The sequence below is a fragment of the Heliangelus exortis genome, chromosome 1, assembly GCF_036169615.1.
Source record: "Heliangelus exortis chromosome 1, bHelExo1.hap1, whole genome shotgun sequence".
Lineage (NCBI taxonomy): Eukaryota > Metazoa > Chordata > Aves > Apodiformes > Trochilidae > Heliangelus > Heliangelus exortis.
In genome coordinates this window covers 110,813,811-110,832,617 of record NC_092422.1, presented here as the reverse complement: position 1 = coordinate 110,832,617, position 18,807 = coordinate 110,813,811, and positions in this window count along the sequence as shown.

Sequence of the window (18,807 nt, the reverse complement as noted above, 5' to 3'; positions counted from 1 at the left end):
TGCCTATTGAAAACCTGGAGCCTCCCATCCCTGAAATGACTGTAAACATCTGATCATGCTAAGAACCATAGGTGAGCATCAAGAGGGGCCCAGACTTTGAAAAGAATACTGTCACTGGAACATTGTTTCTCCAGGAGCTGCCAGGAACACTGTTTTTTGAATGGTTCTATCCACAAAGGTAAAAACCATGTTACTAGTTTGTATTCGCAGAGAGCCAAGGGGAGGCAGTGCACCCCAGGCTGCCTTCCAAAGAAAGCAAAGATCCTGTGATCAGCAGTGGCAGCGTTGTGAGAGCAGAAGTGAGATGTGAGGGAGGAAGCAGAGCTGTGCATGGTGAACAGCAGTCAGGTGTGGATTTAAAAAATGCCAGTAGAAATGCCACTTGGTAGTGCCTGTATGACAGAAGCAGGTGGAATTTTGAAGTCATCACCTCTGTCTCATGGGCATCCTGCTCTAAAAGGTGAGGCCAAGGGGAGGAAGGGAAAAGGGTAAGCCACAGAAAATGAAGTTTAGACACAGCTCCTCAGGCTGGTGTATTTTCCACAAGGCTAGAGGGGAGGAGGTGTGGGGAAGGAGGAAACTTGCAGACCCTGTCTGCCAAGTCTCAAGTTTCAGCCCTCTCAGGAATAAACAAACAAAATTCAATCACCTGGGTCTGTTAAGATATTTTACATTTTCCTTGCTTCTCCTCGAAGCAAAGGCTTTTGTGCAGAAAGCAATGTTCTTTCTACCTATATTTTCCCCTGTGGAGCCCGAGCCTCTTTTCAGCTCCCCCTTTTCTTTCTTTACCCAGCCTGCCTCCAGCACGTCAGCCTGCAATAACCTTTTCCAGGAAACGCCACACGCATTTGGTGTTTAAAAGCATCACATTTCTTCCAGTTAGCATCCAAACAGCGCTAATTCTATTTTCCTGCCTAATTCTATTTCCTTTGCTGGCCCTGCTGATTATGAAGACATTTGTGTGTAAGTGCAGGCGTCCTTCCCCCTTTATCATCACAATTCCTCCAACGATGCTGTGATCTAGTGCTTGTGACATCACAATTCATCACCAGTGACTGCATTACAGATGCAGCTGGCACCAAGCAGTCTTTCAATCAGGCAGAGGTAGTGGCAGGTGCCTGGAAACAGAGCAGAAAGCAGAGGCTTGTGTGTAGGCAATGTGGTGGCTTCCAATCTGTGTGTGACACCGAGAAACCAAAAGCTGTGGGGTGTCTAAAATATGACACCAGGCAAAGTGTACCTAAACAAAATGGGGAGTATGGAGGAAAGTGACCTTGGTGTCTTACCCTTTACCCCCTTGTTCGGGTGGGGGTCCCCAGGGAAACAGAGTAATCTGGGGCAGTGGTTGGGGCTTTGTTTTGCAGCACCCTGTGCTCAGGGTGAGTGTGACTGTGTGCTGGTCATCTTTGACAGTTCTGTCGGGGAGTGGGAGGAGAGGATGGTGAGAGACAGCACCTCAGAGAGGCTGACCAACATATCCATTTTGAACTCTCAAATGTGAATGTAAATTGCAAATATTAAACACTGTTTCCCAGCAATTAATGTTTTCCATTTGTGCCTCACATTGCATTAACATATTAATATTTCCATACCTATTCCACTCTTTTTTGGTTTCCCTGAATTGATGTCTTGCCTTTTTTTCCCCTCCTAAACCTCATATCATAGGTGTGCCTTAGTAGCTGCAGTGCAGTGAAAGAATGTTTTCAGGTAGGAGGGGGAGAGGGGTGGGAGGACATCACCATGATAACAATGGCAACCTTGGTTTACACTTGCAGGTTGCCATGTTATGGGGTGATGGTGACCACTTCAGGCATAACCTCTCTGAGCACTTGTCAGGATGGAGGAGATTGGAAGCCAGGTGGGTGCTGACCCAGCATTAAGAACTGAAGGCTTGCAGCAGCACCTGCTGAAATGTCTCTAAATGTACACATCTGACTGCACTGCTTCAACACACTGGTTGTGTGCTTGGCTGCCAGGATGCCTCAGGCACCTGCCTGCCTGTGAGGGTGGCAATGGCAACTGCTGTGACAACTGCCAGTATCAGGAGGGAGGGGCATTGGGTCCCACACCTCTCTGAAGGAAAGGGACTCAGCTTCCAGCTTGATCCTCACAGCTCCTGTCCTTCTCCCTCTTTGCCCCTGGAAGGAGTCGGACAATCAGTGGCTGTTTTGGAGGTTGTGGTCCCTTTGTGGGTCTGGGCATCAAGCACTGGGATGTGGTGAGCCTGTTTGCTCCAGCCATGAGACTGCCTCTGCCTAGAGCAGGCAGGCTTTTTAAGACATCTTTTGGGGGAGCAGATTTTCCCCTACCACCAGCGACTGCCCTGCACTTTGCAGAGGCAAAGGCAGCAGATCTGGGTTTAGCTGCACAGACTGGGTGCTCTTGCTGGAGGACAGGGTCTAGGAAGGCTGTGAGGGACATGGGTGTTGCTTTTGCAGGAGCTTCTGCCCTGGTGGGAAGATGGGGAGAAGGCAGTGGCTGATGGGAGGTCTCCCTGTCATCCAGAGGTTGCCTTACCCTTTCATTGTTGCCAGGATAGATGAAGGGCAAAAGAAGAGACCTCCATGAATGCATGTGCCTGCTGCTACCCTGTCCTTCAGCTGGTACAACTTTTGGATTTTGTCTTTCCATGTCCTAGGAGGACCACAGTGCCAGAAAATCGGCTGAGCTCTCACCTCTGTTCCCCCTTATTCCTCTGCCCCTCAAAACAGGTAAATGGTAGCTGAAACAATTTTAAAAAAAGCATTTTGTTTGTTTCTGAGACTTTTGGTGATGTCTGGGCTGTGTTTCTCCAGGTTTATTAGCAGCTAGAGATTTGTCTCCTTATTGTCAACTAAGACTGCACTTTCAGCTTGTGACTGGATGGTCACAGTTGATGAGACTTGCTGTTGATGAAAATGGCAGGCCTGCATCTATGGAGCTACTAACCAGAACAGAGCTTTTTCCCCAAAACATGCAGAATTTCAACTGGCTGAAGACAGCTCTGCCTCAACAGAGTTGAAATTTCCTGGGTATGTCAGATAAATATAGATCTAGTAGTCTCTCATAAGGCCAGACTTGCTCATTACCAATATTGCTTTACACATGGTGTGGACTCATGTTTTATTTTTGCAGACTCTGTAGATTAAGCAGGGCTGGGAATGAGCCACCAGTCTGGCCCTGCTGTGGCACCATGGTGAAAGTGTACGTGGCTCATGGGGCACTCTGTGTTGGAGCCTGCTCCTGGTGACATATTTCAGCTTGAGGAATAGGCATATCTTTAGAAAGATTAATTTTTCTCTCTTGTTTGTACTAGAGTACACCTTCTTGCTAAAGTCAGTGCTGTAAAATTAGGGTAAAAATGTAAAAATCAGACAAAAAAAGACAACCGGAGGAGGCAATGGTTTTGGTATTTGTTTTTCTAAATTAAAACTGTCTTTTTTAATATTTGAAACTTACAGTAGTTGCATTCATTTACTTTAAACTCAGGAGCATTCCATCTCTTTAACTAAACTTAGAGTTAGAATCAAACTTTTTTTAAATTGTTTTTTAAAGGGTCAGTTTGTAGTAAAAGAGCGCAAAAAGGGAATGGTTGAAAAATTTTCTTTGCTGGTGACTATTTCAAGTCCTGTGGTGGTTTGGTCCTTATTTACTGCACCAGAACATGCTCACTTCAAATAGTGCAGAAGGGAAAGACAGACAGTCAGAGTCAGGCCATTAGTGCAGCATCAGTTTTCCAATAGGGATATGGAGATATTAGCTATTTCATGTGGTTATGAAAAAATGTATTATCACCTTGTGACTCTTAAAACTAGCCAATTTATTTATATTCTTCATGGGTTAGATATCTATTGCCAGGATTTATGGCAAACATCTGAACTAAGGGTAGTTGTGGATTTGACAACAAAAGTGATAAAAAAGCTGTGGAGGGCAATGAAAATTGATGGGTAGACAGAGCAAAAGTGCCATTATGGTCAAGTGATGGGATAGAAGGTGGAAGAGAGAAATGGGCTGTTTATAGTAATTTGGGTACCTTCAAACCACCTTGTTTAGCTGCCTGCAAACATCTGCTTACTTTATTTACTGTTGCACTTCTTGGTAATGTCACTGCAGTTGAGAAAAGAGTCCATGCTTGTGTCTTGTTGTTTGGGAGATGGAATTTGTATCTTTCTTTCTCACTTTTCCCAAGAGTAAAAGAAAAATATCTGCAGTGCAAACAAAGCATGACTGTAACTGCCAGGACAAAGAACTAGAAAGTAATGGTGGCTTTTAACTGAAAAAAAAAAAAAATACTCTTTCTTTAGTAAACAGGACCAATGTACAAGAAGGGATCTTGTTTTTATGGACAAATGAGGGAAAAGGTGGTTTTGGTAAGTGGATTTTTCTGTCAATATAGATTTTCCACTGGAAACAAAGATCATAAGGAGGACTTGCAGGTCTATTATTTTAAAACCAGAAGGGTGCAGGCGAATTGGTATGTCATGCGGTTTATTGAAAAAAAAAAAAAAAAAAAAAAGGCTGTGAGTGTTATGACCCCCTTATGTACATACTGCTTTTACTTGTGTCTGCCTCTGATGATAATGCAGTTATTTGTGGAAGCAGTTGGTCTTTGTCAGGAATAATGTAATCAAAATCTAGCCTGTAGTAAAAATTAAGCAAAAGGCTAACAGACAAAAGATTTAGCAGCCTCTCATATCACTAGTGAGGTTTTAATGACTTAAAATGTCAAAAAGAGTAGATGCAGCATTTAGGGCATTAAAAGCTTCCCCTACTCCCAGCCCCGTTGCTTCTGTGACCCTGGTACTGCTGCCTAGTTGTAACAAAAATGTGAACTGTGTTCTGTTTTCTTTACTCGGGTTACAATACGGAGAGAAAGTTAAAATGCATGATGCTGGAAATCAAATTAAAGAAACTTCAGGACAGGGAAAACCTCAGACTGAAAAAATGCTATTAGATTCAGGAAATTTAGCTAGCTAAAATTCTATTATGCTCAAAGGTCTGGGTAGCACCACAAAAAAGGTCTCCTTTTCGCTAATTTCTCATTCTATTTGTTTTAATTTAAAAACTACCAGAGAAGTAGGTGGACAGATGTGTTCTGTCAGACGTAGTGGGAGTGGGTTATGAAACTTGTGTGAGTGCTCCTGGTCTGCTTCAGCATAAAGTCAGCCAGCAAATTGAAAACACCTCCAACAAGGATTTAAATTAAATTGACTGCCTTTGCATTGGGGCAAACCAGGAGCATTCATATAATCAATTAATGTGGCTCAGCTTTGGGGATGGCAATCTTGAGTTGAGACAATAATGAACAGATGGGGCTCGTGGCTTATTAAATTGCTACCTCCATGTCATCTGTGCCATGGGCTAAAAGGCAGGTAAGATCATGTTTTGCATAAATGTATTGCATGACCTTGGGATAATCTTTCAATTGCTTTCTGCCTCAGTTTCCTTTCTTCGAGAAAACATTTAAAGCATGAACTCTTCAGTGCGTATTTAGGAAGAGTATTCTCTCCCAGTGGGTCAGACCTACATTTGGAGTTGCTGAGAGTAAAATATTATTGGTTAGATGAGCTATTTTAATAATGCTTTCATGCTGATGTAAAGACCTAGTTTTGATGCAGCTATATGGGCAAAAAAAAAGTGTGGCTTTCTTCTGGTTACTTACCCTGTCTTTGCGAAGTGGTGTTTTTCCTGTGGAAACAAGGGAGTGGCATTACCTGCATGGTGTGCCAAAACTGAATGTCAGCATGCTCTGCCTCAAGCTTTGGAATGACCAGAAGTGACATAGATCGATTACTGCCTCCAAATCTGAGGCAATTTATATTTCTGAGAGGAAGGGTATATTTGCTAAAGTTTGGCTCTGGGGCCATTCAGTTTACAGATGGGCAGCTGGCAGAGTGAGATCATATCTATGCCATGTACTGTGGGAAGATGTATCTCAGGTCTCAACTAGAAGGGTTTACCCATATAATCAGACTTCCAGGCTTCTTCTAGCACAGACCTAGTCCTGAGCAGATCTCTAAAGAGCAGATCTCTCTACCTTCCCAATCTCAGCTGTGTCTTTTAACTGCTAAAATGTAATTGCTACTATTAATAATAAACTGACAGGCTCTCTTTAAATAACTGTAGGCTGACAGAGTAGTATCAGTTGGTTGCTTCGAAGTTTGACTAACAGGAGGGAGGAGGAGAACAGCTCCATTCTCATCTCCTCATGGAAAAAAGGGCCGGGCACTGGGAAGAGGCGATGGATGGTGGACATGTGGCACCATGATGCCTCAGGGACTTCCTGCAGAGCATTTGCTGAGACACCTGCTTGGTTTCTTTAGAAAAAGACAGAATTTCCTGCTTACAAGTGAATTTTTTTGACTGTTCTAAAAGCCCTCTTGGCTTTTTTTTTTTTTTTTTTTTTTTTTTTTTTTTTTTTTTTTTTTGTCCCCTAGACTGAAGATTTGGGCTGATGGGATCATTGAGGCCAGTGATCAGAGGAGAAGAAGTGTCAGCAGGGGCAGAGTGGAGAGGTACCTGAGGGGAGGCACAGGCACATGCACTCAAATGCCCTGCATGTTTCTGGTAGGCAAAATCCACCCACTTGAGAATGTTATTATGAGAGGGGTGGAAATCCAATCTGACATGGTTCCAAGGCTGGGACTTAATGTCTCACTTGCAAGGCTTCATTTAGGAGCTGTTGTTTCCCCCTCAACCTTGCCAGCAGTAGCATGCTTCTGCAAACTGAATTTTGTAAGAGAAAGCCTGGAAGCATCAGTGTATGCTTGCAGTGCTCTGATATTTGGTAGGCTTCTCCATCAAGTGAGCTGAGGAGAACAAGATAATGAGCCAAAGAGAGAGAAATCTGGCACTGGTATGAGCCATAAAAGAGCTCAAGTGTTATCTGTGCATTTTGACCCAAGTAGCTGAATAAGTTTTTGGATGACCTGGCATGTTTATAGGAGAACAAAATGAGTTTCTAGCCAGCATGGACATTTAGAGTAATTTCTGAATCCCTTTCAAAGCTTCATTAATATCTGCAATTACAGTCAGCCATAGTGCACTTGACCCAGTTTGCCAGTGTCAGCAAGCTAAGCTGAATGAATGAAAAAACTTTCTATCACAGACTCTGACCCTGCTTTGCTTGCAGACACAAGGGATGAATAGAAAAATCCTCTACCTGCACTAGGCAACCGAATCTATGCAGCAACATTACATGTGCACCTCTTAAAACCGTTCCTGTTTGCTTATAGATGTCTCTAATACTTAAATGTGATTACGGCATTTCTGCCATATTTAAACTATTAACTAAAATGAGGGCTTCCAGTGATGAGGACAATTAAGTGCACAGGATATAATGAAACTTGATAGAGCCAGGGCTGCTGTCCTCCCTATTAGCATGAGCAGCTGCGCATGTGTGTCAGCGTTCACAGATTAAAGAAGCAATTAATCAGAGCAGGGTGAACGTGAAGCTGGTGCTTAAACACGCCAGCAGATTGTGAGCCTCGGCCCCTGACTTTTTCATTAAGGTCACAACTCGAATTGCAACCAGCTCGGGAAGTCGGTTTTCAAATCCCATATTTCTAATCAAATTTAAGAGATGATACTGGCGAATTACGTCCCGGTGTCATAAATCCACATTGCCGGTGATTTATGCACATAATGTTAACTGACAAAGTGATTCAGATCTGCTACCATTAAGAGCAGAATGGCTCTATGGAGGTTGATATCGTTTCCAAGGGGTTAGATCACTAAAACAACAAAATGTCAAGGAGTAACATCTAATATTTTTTGCTCATGAACAAGCTTTGTGCAGTTGGACAAGCTCATGAACAATCAGCTCTCAAGCATTGCTAACAACTACAGCAGTAGGTGCCTGTTGCAGGTCTTTTGAACACCCTTGTGTTCTGTGTGAGGTGAGAAGGAAGCAAAAAAGGAGGTTGCCTGTTTAATTTTGTTTTGAAAATCCTATGTAAAAAGATGGTGCTATCAATGATTCATATCTGCTGCCATTAAGAGCAGAATGGCTCTATAGAGGTTGGTATCGTTTCCAAGGGGTTAGATCACTAAAACAACAAAATGTCAGGGAGTAACATTTAATATCTTTTGCTCATGAACCAGCTTTGTGCAGTTGGACAGGCTCATGGACAATCAGCTCTCAAGCATTTGGCACCAGCATTGCTAACAACTACAGCAGTTGGTGCCTGCTGCAGGACTGCAAGGTCTTTTGAACACCCTTGTGTTCTGTGTGAGGTGAGAAGGAAGCAAAAAAGGGGGTTGCCTATTTAATTTTGTTTTGAAAATCCTATGTAAAAGATGGTGCTATCAATGATCTCATGAATGTACTGACACTCAGAAAGAATGGAGAAAGGCGGTTTATAAATCACCCAATATCCACTTTAGACTGCTTTTCAATTTTCATTTCTCAGTAACACAAATTGCAGCTGTTCCTTAAGGTGCCTGATCTATCCTCTCAAGAAGCCAATTTCTTTTTTAATTTCCTCTGATGAGACTCAGAAGATGCTGGATAAAATATGAGGTGAGTTCTTTTATTTATTTATTTCTCAGGCAGTCTCCTGTGTGAAACACATCATGGGTTGCTTCTTTGCCGCCAAGGAAAGAGCTCATCTCTTAAAGCATTCTTGATGGAAATGTTGTTCCTGAGAAACATAAAGCAAAGCAGCCCTCCCGTCTAGCTAGGATAAAGAAAATATAATCAGTAAAATGGGCAATTGAAGTAGGTGCAAGACTTGAAATTAACCAAAACGTTTTGAAAGGGAAAGAAATAATAAAAAGACCTGAGCTGCAAAGGTTCTTACTGGTCTATTTATTGCACCATGCTCACCTGCAGTTAGAGAAGTTCCACATCTAATTCCCAGCACATTCCATGATAATAAAGGTATTTTATTAAAATATTAGCAACTGGGAAGGAGCCTTGCAAAATGCTGTAAGAAAAGCTTTTCTGCATAAATACGATTATGTGGAAGTTTTCACTATGGTAATTTAGTTGGGGGCTTTATTATTTTTTTCTCAGTTGCTATGGGACTTTAAAGCCAAGGATGTAAACAGAGAAATGAAATTTTTGGAACCAGCTGCTGTACTGCACATCACGAGTCATTGCTGTCACACAAAGCTGTCCTCCACAGTAGCGACAAGGAATTAGAAAAGCAAAAGGAAAATTTATTTACATAGCAAAAAGGGATGTAATTTCCTAATAGTGGACTACAAAACCAGAGAAGGAATCAGAGAGGAATCTCACGGCAGCCTACATTTTTTCTCTCTTTTTGTGCAAAACTTAATGGATAGTACAGGATGTTGATGTGATTACATAAAATTGTAATAGAACTGAATTTACAAAAAGGCTGTATTTGACTTTTGGGTAGTTTGTTAGTTATCTGTACAAGTAGTCCTTACTATGAGTGAGTTTACATGAAACTCTCTGACAAGGTTTTGATGAAGCATTTCTATTAATGGGTTGTCCAGGAACTATTTGTCTACTCTTTTCCCTGTCCAGGCACCTTCATGCTTTTGACGTGGTGCTTGTCTATAAGGCATCCCACTGCTGTTTCCCTCTCTGGTGGGAGGTTTGACATTTCCTTTAACAAGAAGACTGTCTAAAATGGCCACTCAAATCCTTCCTGGGCAAACATCCCAAAGCATGTTCTTGGACAAATTTGTCAGCCTTTCCCTTGCCAGCAGTGGTCTTGTGAGTGAAGTGTATCCTTTTTGCATGGCAAGGATGTATAAAGGGGTATGATTTGCAGTGAAGAAAGCCTGGGCTTTTTATATAGCCAAATGCTTCTGCAGAGGCTAAATTTGTTTATACCAATTGTGTTGTCCTCTCCCAGCTCTGGATGAGCCCATGTTAGAGACCGGAAGCAACCTGTTGTTGGTGACCCTCTTGTTATTTGTTCTCTGTCAGTTCTTGCTGCTGTTCTGATTTATGCTTCTTTTCATACACAGGGCAGTTTTGGCAGCAAGACCAAAGTTTTCAGATTAATTTTCAGAGAAGATGAGAGCAACCAATCTTGTTGTGCTCAAGTTGAAACATAAAATTTGCTGCTTTGACTTAGTTTCCCTGCAGAGCACAATGAATTATAGAGCAGGAGATGAAAAGGAGGATGAAAATATAAAGGAAGGGAGGAACTATAAATACGTAAAGAGGACAGGGAACAAGAGGGAAGAGGAAAGGAGGATGAGAAAATAAGCTCAACTACACAGACCAACAGAAGAATACCTCTGAGTGCCTTGCGAGGAAAATTAGTGAGCAAAATGAGCCTGTTGTGACTTTTTTGTTACTGCTACTTGGAAGGCTTCAGAAACTTTCTAATGATGGATGCTGTAAAATAAGCTACTTCTCCCTGTAAGCTCTTGAAGGAAAAATATGTACTACTTGTTTTAGTATAGACACACAGGGCAGTATACATTCATGGAGAGCTTTAGATAATCACTGGAAATAAAGCAATGCATTCTTGAGCTTCTGGTAGTAGTCATCAATCTTGGATCTGAGGACCTTTTTTAAACAGATTTTCCTTCTGAAGTGCCTGGAATATAGTAGTTCTGCAAAGTGAAATCTGATAAGAAAGGTAGAAAAGTGGGATGCTTAGCTCCTTGCAATCAGTGGTAGCTGCCTGTTTTCCCAGAGGAAGTTTGTGGTGTAGCAGGTATCCAAAACCAGGTTTCCTGGCAACTTTACTACAGGACTACCTACAGCAGTACTTACCTGTGCCTTCTGGGGTAGTTTGACATCAGTTCTTCAGTGTTAAGTGTGCCAAAAATTCACAGAAAGCTCCTGAGCAAGCCTGGTTAGGCCAAATAATCTGATTTTATGGTCATGTTATCAAGCTAATCTTCCAGGACTTTGGATTTGATTTTGTGTTTGTTTCACTGTAATATGGAGTGTCTTGGGAGTGAGCTGTGGGGAGGTAAAGCAGGTCAGGCTTCAGCTGCACAATTGATGATGTTTGACCCTATAACTCTGTGCTTAGTTGAGTTGTATGCTTCTGTACCTAGTGGAAAGGATAAATATACTGAAATGCAGCCAGAGTAAGCTTGAGGCCAGAATGGTCCTGAGTCTGGCATGGGGTCAAACATATGAAGTCTCATACAATCAGTCAAGGATATAGATCTATGGTTTGACTTTTCATACAGTGGTAACACTTCACTGGCAGCAAAAGCCAGGGAAGAAAAGAGGCAGAACACCTCAATGAAGTGTCTGGTTAACCATACTAGAGTGTGGGTGGGAAGCAAATGGGATTCAGTGTTCCAAAAGTTGGAGCTACTGCTGCAGAAAGTTTTGTAACAAGTACCACAGGAGGTAGGGTATTGTGTCTCCCCATCTATCTATTTCCTTGCTTCCCTACTGGGACTGCCAATTAGAGCCAGCTCTGATGGTGGCTTTTTGACACTTTTGCTCACTGGGAAATGGACTCAGACTAGTATTTCATTGCATTTAGGCTTTTAAACAACATCAGAGAGAAATGACTTTCAGCTACTCTGTCTGAACTGGATGTGAGCCAGTGTTCCACACAGAAATGGAGAGAAGGTCTTGGTTTGACACTATTCCCTAGTGTGTGACAGCCTCTCTGCAGATGTACCAGGCACCCTCATTTCCCTAAATTTAGTAGAAGTGTATGCACCTCAGATTATTTTAGGCACTGTCTCTACACTATCAGAATTCATAGACAAAGCCTGTTAGAGGTGAAAAGGAAAATCAGAGGGGAAAAGGATGTGAGATTTTAAGTGAAAAGTGTTTTACATATAATTTCCCCTGAATATGAACTAAAGTCAGCTGAATGCCCTATGTAACTTGTAAATTTGATCTCTGGATCTCACAAAACTAATACTGCCATCAAGAATTTAGACTAAGTGCCTTTTTAAGACATCAGTTGATGCTTTACATACCTATAGTATATCTGTACCTATTTGTATATGCTGTGTGTTTGTATGTATGTTTTACATTGTACTCTCTCAATGTTGTAATTGCTGAAATATACTGTAGCCAGCCCCAGAATAGTATATAACTCAGAAATATTTCTCTTCAATACTTCCTCACAGTTTTCCAGTTCTTAGCTTGCTGTTTTCCTTGCCTGATGTCCTGAGGACATGGAGCACAGATTGTTCTTTTCTCTTTGCTGCCTTCATGAACTTGAAGGCTGCTGTCACTCCTCCTTCCTCTATTACCAAGTGTTGCTCTGGCAAAACAGTCTCACTTTGCTCAGTTTGCAACCTGCTGTCAAAGGGATATTTTTTCCAGGCCATTCCTGGTGCTCTGCTATGCTGTGCTCTGTTAGTCTGTATTTGCCTTCAGGCCAGTGGTTCACAGCACTGCATACAGGAGTCTGACATCAGCTGAAGAAGAGAAAAATTATGTTACTGTGCTTTTATACCTTGGTTTTATGTGGACCTTTCTTGTGCCAGCCAGACATCATGGACTTGTGCTCTGCTTGTAAGAAGCAGGAGCCCCAGCTCATGCTCTGCTGGTCCCCCCCAAGCAGCTCCTCCCTAGCTGATGTGCTCGTGCCTATGTGTTGTGCTTTCTGTGTTTGTCACTACTGCATTTATATGCAGACTCCCTAACAGGATTTTGGCTAAACTAAGAACTTTTTTTTATTTACATTATCTCTATTTACATTTTTAGGAAGTGAGTAAGCATGAGCTTCCCCACTGCTTGACTTTCTTCTGTTGACAGAGGATGGTATATTAGTGATAGACATTCTTTAATTTCATCTTTTTTCAAGCTTTCCTTTTTCAAACTCTTCAGTGGGTGTAATGGAGCAGGTAAAAGTGATGCCCAGCACAGGAGAGAGAAGAGTTGTGTGAGGAGAAAGGACTTAGATACAGTTGTCTGTGTGCTGACTAGTAGGGGGTTTGGAATACAGTAAGTAGTATGACTATTTGCTTGGCTAATAAACAAACACAGTTTAAATTTTAATTCTAGGTTGTTTTCTCACCTTGTCATATAATTTATTAAGTCATTTGGCTGTAGCAAGTGAGTTAAAATGATGCTTGTTACCAAAGGAACTTTGTTTCAGCTTTGGCTGAGGCAGCAATGAGCTTGTCCCGCTGAGGTTCTACACTTCCTATCTTCATATACTTAATGACTATGTAGTCTTCCAAAAGCTTCAGTCTAGGGTTTTCACTGAAAAGATTAAGAATAGGGGCTCTAGAGACTGGCTCTGGAAACTGCTATCCTGTGGCTTCAGGTGTGTTACTGGAAGAAGTATAAGTGGAGAGCTTGTAAACCCAGGTGCCAGGAGGAATACAGAAACCATTTCTAAGTGAGGTGAGAGCTGTCCTTGGCAGTGGTTGTTTACACCCTCAGTGAATAGTGGTATGGACCAAATTAAACAAACAAAAAAAATCTGTTCATGGGCTTGCAAAGCTCCCTTTTGACTAGCCTGAGAGACCTACAGAGTCCATGATTCCTGAGAAGCCACAGAACCACGTCTGTATCAACTGTGATTGTAAACAAACATGGGTTTCAAACAGGAGTAGATGTTTTTGGTCCTGCTTTCTTCTATCATACTATAGAAAGACACAGGCTGATACATTACTTTGGGAACATTGTACTCCACTACTGTAAAAAAAATCATGTTTTCTCTAAAACTGTGCTAAAACCAGCAGGTCTCCACCCACAGTCATGTGCCATGGAAACTTCCCCACAGTGCTATGGTTCTGGATCTGGGCTGGACGTTTGATCTGGTCTGGTAAATAACATGAAGGTACTAAGGAAGCCTCATCAGCAGGGAAGCTATTCAGGCTGTGCTATCTCTTGATAGCAGCCAAGTCTGGAAACTAGACATGAACTTTCCTGAAGCTTGTTTTGGCTCTCACAAGAGATGTAGTAGAATGACAAAACAGCATGATGCTTCCTTTATTGTTTCAGTTCAAGGACTGCCTACAAAGAACCACAGTCTTGTGCTTAGTTTTACACAAAATAACTCATTTCCTAGCCACACAGAAAAGTGATTGAATTGCAGATGATTAACATATGCTGTATTTTCTAAAGCCTTCCTGTCCTTTCATGGCGTACTTTGGTAAATGGCTTCAGAACACTGATTTCAAGGGGACATCTCCCTCAGAAACCTATTATCAAAGCTATTTCAGAAAAGTTGCTCTTGCTTGGTGCGTCTGGTACGCTGTCTCTAGAAGACAAACACATCGTTGCTGCAGCAACTTGACCTCCACTAGTCAATTTATTCCAGCTCCTAGCTGTATTAAAAGATACTTTTTTATATAAAGGAATCCTCTCCAGAGTAAATGCAGACCTCTTCACTCTGAATAGTTGTGCTTCCTAGAGTTGTGGGCATAAAGAACCCCGTAACATTTTTTCTTTAGAGGTGCTTCAGTTTCTCATAATCAAATCTGGCTGCCACACTTGATCATGCTTAGCAGTATACAGATTTTATCAGCATGTGTTTGGCATACAGATGCTGATTCTTATTATATCTGCTGGATATACCAAACTCTCCTTTTAGCTACCAAATTGTTAGTCTTGTTCTGGGCTTGTTTTAGAGACAGATACAGCAGTGATTTGGTGTTTGGAGTTTTTTTCTGAGATTGAGGTAAAGACTAACTCAAGGCACTCGGCACTGCTGAATTGTAGGTACTTTCTGATATTTTGCAATGTTAATTGCCTAATCACCAGAACAGAAAATGTCTTTTCATATAAAAGACAGAAATGATAAAGCTAGAAGGGACCATTGAGATAATTTTTCTGACTTACTGCATGACACAGGCCATAGGACTTTTTATATGAACTGGAACAAGACTTCAAAGAAGACCAAAAATCCAGTCTCGATTTAATCACCAGCTACAGAGAATTAACAAGAACACCTGGTAAATTTTTCAACAGCTAATTGCTGCCATTGTTAAACAAATAATTGCGTTGCACTTTATTTCTCTTCTGTCCCCTTTCAAATTGGGTCATTTGGTCTTGTTATACTTTTCTCTGATGCACTGACAAGCACTTTAATGATGTTGTGTTCCCTATCCTATCTCCTATTAGAGAGGAGCCCAAAGAAGAGAAGGCTCTGGGGGCATCTCATCTGTGTATACGAACACCTGAAGGGAGGGTGCAAGAGGACAGAACCAGTATCTTTTTCCTGTTGCTCAGTAACAAGACCAGAGGTGATAAGCACAAAGTGAAATACAGAAGATTTTCTCTGAACATCGGGAAGCACTTTTATTTTTTTTCCTGTGAGGGTGACTGAGTACTGGCACAGGTTGTTCAGAAGTTGCCTTCCTTTGAGATTTTCAGAACCCATCTAAACTCTGTTGGGGACAACCAGTTGTCCTGTCTAGTTGGACAGCAGAGATGTTAGACTAGGTGACCTCCCAAAGTCCTTTACAATCTCAGGTCTTCTGCTACTTGGTGATTCAGAGTCTTTTTTACATTGTAGACTGCAAGCTTTAGGTAGGTAGTAAGTGCATCAAGGCTAAATACCAAACACAATGAAGAGGCAGCCAGAGCAGGTCCTGTTGCGCTGCTCCTTACTCTGGCCCCATTGTATATGCACAGGGCTATGGTTTTTTATAATAAAAATAAGACCCAGTTGTTTCAAGAATTTAGACCAGAGAATTTCAAGTGGTTTTGGTCAGTTGATTTCTAAGCAGATGGGAATCTGAAGCAAGGGAAGATGAAATGACTTACATCATATTATCCAGCAGCCCAGCTACAGACCTGGCTGCAGATTCTGGCTTTTAAGAAAAACAGAAACAAAGATCCATCCATTCTCCCTGCTGCCACTATTCAGGAGCAGGCTTATTGAATAGCAGACTCCATTTGCAGAAGTATTTTGGGTTGGGTTGAAACCAAATAGGGTGTGGAAAATTTCCTCCAAACTCAAAAGACAGTGGTGGCAAATAAGACAAAAAGACCCTTAAATGGACTTAAGGTTTGCATTTAACTGAGATACTTTTCTGTGCCTGTCAGTTTATTGTGCTGCAGGTTCCTTTTCAGATAGGTCAGTTCTTTGTGGGTTATGTAGTCAAATGAGTGGAAATTTTTTGCTCTGAATGCAATGCTTCAACAAAGCTTCATAGATTTACGTTGATATAAACCTCTAGGAAATTTGCTTTCTCTGCAGAGCTAACAGAGGTTTTGAACAGTACTTCTGAAATCAGCATTTAAATAACATTTCAAAACCACTAGAAACTGCTGTACCCTGAATACATGGTTTTAGCAGTTTTACAAGCAGTGGAAACATTGTGAAACAAATGTGCAGCTTGTGACTGGAAAAAAAGCAGCAGTACTGCTTAAATATGGTGTTGATAAACATCCAATTAGCCACTAGGTACCTTTACACATCACTGCATTTACTGAAACTTGGTAAGGTAAGAGCAATCCAGAGGTAAGTATCTATCTTGTTGTATGGGGATTTGTTTCTAGACTTGCCACAGGTCATGTTAAATACAGCCTTTAACAAGACAGCTGAAGGCATCTCGTGCTTACCCAGGTTTATCTTGGAACGTAGATCTAAACTGGTGACCATCATTAAATGGAAGCCCATTTTTGCCTTTTAATTCTGAAAATGTAACTCACAGTTCCTACAAGACTGGAGTGCATCTGCTCATGCACATGTGCATATACTGCTTTCTTAAATTCCCCCTGACCACAGGTATGCCAAGCTACTGAAAAAGCAATTATTTTAATGCATGTTTTAAATTACTGCTGTCTGTTCCGTATGAAGAAAAACAAAGTGTGAAGGGCTGTAGCCTGGCCTGGGTCAGGGAAGGGACCTGTAGCCTCTCTTCCCCACTAGCCCCACCCATCCCAGTGTGGGAGCATCCTGAACCATGTGGTAGGAGTGTGGCCATGTCCCTGGGGAGCCCCCATCCTCTTCACCATATGATGACATTATACCAGTGCATTTGCCATCTATGAAATCTGCTCCTGGAAACACAGGAACACACAGTGCTCTGGTGGACCTATTGGTGATACTTAATGGTGTGCTCCTCATATTTGCTAGGTAAGGATGTTTGTTGGATGTCACTGTGCAGGTAGTGATGTAGACAGCATGAAAATCATGCCTCTACATTGCTGGTGAGTAGAGCATTGTGGTCCTTTAAACCAGTGAAAACATGGAACTAAGGTGTGAGATGGGCTGGAGTTTGCATCAAGCTTTGCTGAAGCACAAGTGCACTTTCTCCTTGTCCATCTTGGGCAGATACCAAAGGGCTGGCAGGGGTGGTAATTTTTGCAGTGCTCTTGGTCAATGAAGTATTTTAACTCTGAACACATCAATGTCAGCAAGGCAGGGCTTCTTGGTCAGATGAAACCATGCCTGTCCCTGGGTGATCACTGGTGTTTTTCAGTGGAGTCTCTCCCACCTGTCCTCCTCACTTCTTTGAAAAGACACTTGCATATTTTGTAATTAACATTTTCTGTGCCATTTTCTTCTTTTTCAGGACCAGATGGTGACCTATCCCTTCTGTGGGGGGTTAACTGTGGCTGGATGCCAGGTGCCCACCAAGCCACGCTATCACTTCTCTCCTCAGCTGGGAAGGGTGGTGACAACATAATGAAAGTCTCACACGTGAAGATGAGACAGGGAGAGATCACTTACAGTAACTGTGATAGGCAAAACAGATTCAACCTGGGGAAATTATTTCATTACCAATCAAATCAGAGTAGGGTAATGAGATATAGAAACTAAATCTTAAAACACCTGCCCCCCACCCCTCCCTTCTTCCTGGGCTCAAGTTTACACCCAGTTCATCACACATTGTCTCTGCTGCTCCTTCCAGCTCAGGGAGAGGACTTCTCACTCTCCTCCCCTGCTCCAGCATGGGTTCCTTCCCATGGTAGAGTTTTCCATTAACTTCTCGAGGATGAGTCGTTTCCATGGGCTGCAGCTACTTACAAAGTGCCTCAGTGTGGATCCTTTCCACTGGGTGCAGTCCTTTAAGAACTGACTGCTCCAGTGTGGGTCCCCCATGGAGTCACCAGTCCTGCCAGCAAACTCTAGTGTGGGCTCATCTCTCCACAGGTCCCACTAGGAACCAGCACAGGGTCTCCAGGGGGTCACAACCTACTCCAGCTTAGGGTCCTCCATGGGCTTCAAGTGGATATCTGCTCCACCATTGTTCTGAGTTGATGCGGTGCCGTTTTTGGTAGCAGGGGAGGAGCCCCTTCCCTCAAGGATGGCTCATTTAAGTCTCTGGAATAGCTCTCCCTGCTCTGAGATGCCTGGCCCTGCCTTAGGCCATCAGTGAACAAAACAGTGCTCCTCTGCGATTAACATAATCAAGAAGGGGAAACACAGGGTAGTTAAGAGCAGGGCAGAGGAGAGGAGGAGCTGAGAGAAGGCAACACTTGGAGAGATAGGACACCACCTGAGGCGAGCGATGCCGGAGCAGAGACCACAGCTAGTGAGGAAGGGGAGGGAGAAGGTGCCTGAAGAGATTTTTGTCTACATCCTGTGGCAGCCTGTCCCCTGCACCCTCCATGGAAAGGAGCCATCCTCCTGAAAAGACCATGGCTGAGCAGGTGTTGTGAACCTGCTGCCCGTGTGGAATCCTGGCGGAGCAGCTGTGGACTTGCAGGCTGGGGAGGATGATGGAGCAGATGTTGTGGACCTGCAGCCATGGAGAGGACTGTTCCTGAAGGAGTCCATGGCTCTGTGGGCCGCCTGCTCTGGAGCAGTTCGCTCCTGAAGGGCTGTGCCTTGTGGGAGGGACTCACAGTGGAGGGTTCATGAAGGACTTTCTCCCGTGGGAGGGACCCCACGTTGGAGTAAGGAAAGACTGTGAGGAATCCTTCTCCCTGAAGAGGGAGGAGCGGCAGAGAACAACCTGTGACATCCGGACTGTGAAACCCCACTCCCTGTCCCCTGTGCTGCT